At 39.1% G+C, this 4,814-nt stretch overlaps 1 long non-coding RNA gene across 1 annotated transcript; it reads right to left on the reverse strand.

Moving 5' to 3' along the window:
* Nucleotides 1-1,826: 1,826 nt before the first annotated feature.
* LOC119720835 lies at nucleotides 1,827-3,410 on the reverse strand. The gene is made up of 2 exons (XR_005270127.1): nucleotides 3,357-3,410; nucleotides 1,827-2,703 (listed from the first exon to the last, which is right to left on the reverse strand). It is a non-coding gene; the product is annotated as an uncharacterized LOC119720835 (long non-coding RNA).
* Nucleotides 3,411-4,814: the final 1,404 nt, after the last annotated feature.

Genomic DNA, 4,814 nt, shown 5'->3' on the forward strand with positions numbered 1-4,814 from the left:
TAATTAACAATGTCAATAAGACGTTTCTAAATTTATTTTGTGTTCACAATGAAGGGAAATTGTTTCGGAGTTACTTGCTTGTCATGTGTAATTTAACACAAACTATATATAGGCCTATCATAAAGTACACGTCTCTAAGTAATGTATTTCCACAATGGATGCATTTAAAATATTTAAATTCAATGTTGTTTACATATTTATATTATCATTGCATTTCCTCGTTAATCTCATTTACAGAGTAACTGTACATATAGTTTGCTTTAGGCTATCAGCTTTAGTCCAAAAATTGGGCCACCGGTATCAAATGATCGAAAGGAGCAATGCTCATAGCGATTTTCGGCAAGTTATGCACGTCTAGAGTTGGGAAGTGTGTGATAACTTTGCAGTGTGAGCAGTGGCAGTTCTTTGAGTGTTATCCCATTTATTTTTTATTTATTTCTTTTCAAAATGGCCGCCACTATGCTTGTTACCGGATTAATGATATGTGGAAACAAGCCTGTTTTTGGCCGCCATTTGTTTTAAAAAGTGATAGCACCCAATAAGCTGCCACCACTGCAATGCTTTCACATATTGTTCAACTACAGGGGTGCATACCTTGACAAAAATCACAATGAGCACAATTGCCCTCGATACCGACCACACCCCCAGTGATGGCCTACTTCCTCAACTGTCTGAGATTCTTTTTATGGTTGCAGATCAGTAAGAAGACTGACATAGACCTCAGTGATGATTACGTACACTTCCCAATATTGTTTCAAATACTCACAATTCTCCAAGGTGTTTGAGACACACATCAGATTAAAACTGATTTCATCAACTTTCATTTTCTGTTCAATTTGTTTGGGGGTTAACCATTGCTTTTTGGGAGAAAATTCAATCCAATGATAATCACCCCCAAAAAGTAGTTATGAAGGCCATCACAATTTTAAAAAGGACGCGTACGCCCCATTACAAAATAAAACCATTTGAGGGCCTATGAATGTCATCCGAATTTCACGGAAATACGAGCTCGCAGTCCTCTGCACGGCTTCCACCCTTCTTTTTTTCAAACTCTCAAGTTCATGGCCCTAAAAATGCTCTAATATCGGAGACTTTGAGGGCATGCAAATCGTGATTTGTCCGGCGTACGCAATTTCGGAGTTCTTTACTGGCCTGCAGGCGCGGTTCTAGTGCCAATATTTGCGGGGGGGGGGGGGGGGGGGCTAGCAGGGTGGATCAAAATTTGTTTCAGGGAGGCGTGCTGAAATGTAGACCGGTTATTTTCTCCGGACACTTAGGCCTCCGAAAATCAATAGGGGGGTGGGGGTGGGCTTGTGCCATATTTTCAATAGGGAGCGCTGATAAAATCCTACAACCAGGCACACTATATTAACTAAAAGTGTACAAATGCACCCTTCTCACGACTATTTATTTAGGGGGAGACCGCATTTAGGGGGAGTTCGCATGTACGTCACATTCTTACATTTTGCTAGTCCAATTTTTTTAATGGATTTTTGTGGGGGGTTGGTAGACAATTTTTTTTTGGGGGGGGGGGGCTACAGCCCCCCTACCCCCCCCTCCCCCCCCCGTAGAACCGCCACTGCTGGCCTGCACCCCTATACAATTTAACATTGCAATACAAAATATCTGGATAGATTCTATTTCAATTAATTTTTCGATATTTGATATTGAATTTACATTGGGTTTTTTTTTAGCACTATTCTACAACCCACTTTCCTTATGCTTAAATAAATTTTAAAAATATTTGATCAAATACAATTTCTACTATTTCTACATACACACCGATTTTTTTTTAGCAAAAAAGGGAAAATAATTTCTTTTGAAACTTAGTCACAACGAAGTATACATCATTTGTATGCGTTGTTTGTGCGTTAATTGGCCGATACATGTAATTGAGTCGGCAAGCTTATTTAGCTTATTTAGCGCACATTCAATTTTATACGCGAGATCCTTGATCAAAGAGCCTTCACAAAACGCATTTAAAATGCCAACCCTATTGGGATTCTATGATGACAAAACATGTCATGCTTTAAAGGCGCAATGATCAAAATTCCCACTTCAAATGTTTTTCTTCTTGAAAAAACTTAAGATGGTGTTCACATTGAAACAGCACTAGATCAAGAATCAGTGTTGGAAACAGGGCTATAAGTTAAGTGGCTTGTTGCATGATTCCCTGCCTACAGACTTGACGGTCCCGTTGCATTCCTGGTGGCTGGTTTGAGCAAGTTCGAGCCAGAATTCCAGTTAACCATAGTTCGACTATCCTCAGTCCAACTCATGCTAGTCTATACAAATTATTCGCCACTATCTTGCCGAGGTCAACCTCGTCCCCAGGGCCTACTTTATTATTAGTCACCTCGTTTCCAATTGTAGCTGGTAGAGAGAGACCAGGTAGTGGGAGCAAATACTGCTCGACACAATGGGGACGAGGCAGTGCCGAGGTTGGTTACATCGATGGTTACAACAGAGGCTGGGGCGCAACCTAATGTACTGCAGGGAGACGTGACAAATTAGTTTCGTGATGACGTTTTGCCCATCGTTTAAAGACGTACACCGGGCATGAGTTTTGTTACAACTCGACCACCAGTCAACAAGTGGTCCTCGATCGAACTTGTTCAGTCTTCATCTTGCATGGCGAGACTGATCGAGATGATCGACAGCTTTCAGACAGGATAAGCACGCCCTCACCAAACCTGAGCTGAACTGAGAAAGAAGCGATCAGTGGTTAATTACTGACGAATTTTTAAATTGAGATAAAAGTGGGTTTATTAAGAGTACAAATGAATTTGATGGAAATATCTTCTATTTTCCACCTGAACAGGTATCTTATCCTTTGTAGTCTTCTTTTAAACCTTTTCAGCATCATAAATATGTCAAATATCAAAGTCATTGCACAAATGAAAGACAATTGCACAGTGGGCTTAAAGTAAAACATTTCACTGTTTAAAGAACTATTGGAAAGGATGATTATTCACTTCTTTTACATAATTGGCATTTTCTCAGCAACCCAATGTGCTGTTTTCATGATTTTTTTTCAGTATTTGAAAGGAAAAGCTCTCAGCTTGAATCTGATACCCAAAATATAAAAATTCACACTTCACGTTTTCGAAAAAAGCAAATGTTTTAGAGGTGCATTTTTGGGTCACCCTGTAGGTTAAACTTGAGCAAGATGGAACAAGAGGTCAAAATGAGGCAGTCAAAACTTTTTTTGCGAAGGACATTTTACAACTGGAAGCAAATCTATCTCAAATTATTGTAAAATTGAGCTTTTTTCGTTTAGCTGGTAAAGATCCAGACACTTACAATTTGAATTTTATATTTCCCATCGCCAGTGAATTATTGTTCGCTATACTTACACAGCGCTGTAGCCATGGCACGTGACATCCACGTCACATGACAGATTGAAACCTAAACAAAAACAAAACCACAAAAAAGAGAGACATTAAATGGTTATAACATGCATTTTATACTGGAACAGTTTTGTGCGAATACCCATTAACCCTTTTAAATGTATGAATACTCTGAGACATCCCCTTTTGGTTTAAGTTTCTTTTGTGAAAGTACATTATTTTTGTAAGCATTCAAAATGCTGCATGCTTTTCCCGGCAACCGAGGGCGCTGTTGCTGTGATGCCATTTACATAGGTACATGTACAAGGTCACTCTACAGTTAAGGGGCAAATTGTGAACCCACAATTTTGCCCATTAAAATATTCCAGCAGTTTGTCGTATCCTGAATCAACAATGAATCACAAAACCCCAAGAACAATTTACAAAGGAAACAATTAATTATGTAAAAGCCTACTAGTACTGTAACATCATGTGGAATATTCCGTTTTTAGAAGATGTGTGATTAGGAAAAGAAACGGTTGGTTGTGAAACTCGACGTTCCGATCAGTATGCTCTGGAAGTCTTCTCAAAAAGAGATTATTCCAGATTGTTTTAATCACATTTGATTACCAACCTATCATAGTCACTTAATCTCTTATGTCCGCCCACTCTACATTTCACTCGGACATAACCGGCAAAGACTCAGTCATGCTTACAACCCATACTAAGCCATACAAGTCACCAGAGAAGAAGTGTCACTGAATGGGATAGTGCCATCCCTTTTCCAAACTTCTATGTTATACTCCTTGCCCCACCCCGGGGTATTGTGGGTCGATGGCCATCAAAAACTGCCCGAGAATACCGTCTTGATTAACAAGCGAGGTATCTTCAGGTTGCTTCTATCTCTGTTTCTCAGTACTTCAAGTACATCCACAGACTTGTAACAATCAGTCTGCCACACACGAGACACAATATCTCACGTTCCACCACATGTACACTTCATTTCGGAAAACCAACAACCATATTTCCGCATACGGAAAACATGATCTTGACTTGTTATAACAACATAAAAACGCTATGCTAGCAGAAGCATAAGCACTTGATAAATGGACATACAAATTATCCGCAGACGGATAAACTATACCCATTTTACACCAAACAACACAAAACAAGACAAAAACCCACAAACCTAACCCCAAAACAAAGGGTTCAAAACAGTATTGGCCTCCCCAAAAAAATCATAAATCAATCTCAACATTGAATGGTACAAACAAAATAAACAACCCACATTTGGGAAAGAAAAAGTACCATCTCCACATAAATATGCATTCGTATTAACAAAATAAAGAAACAAAACAACGAAACACAACGTGTTTTTCCGATACCGCACACGGTAGGAAGATAGTTTCTTACTCAAACAACTACCAAATGAAAGAGATTAACAATATCTAAAAGCCTACACAAGTTTCAACTATTTTCTGACAA

Source organism: Patiria miniata, unplaced genomic scaffold (genome assembly GCF_015706575.1).
Source record: "Patiria miniata isolate m_02_andy unplaced genomic scaffold, ASM1570657v1 HiC_scaffold_9, whole genome shotgun sequence".
Classification (NCBI taxonomy): domain Eukaryota; kingdom Metazoa; phylum Echinodermata; class Asteroidea; order Valvatida; family Asterinidae; genus Patiria; species Patiria miniata.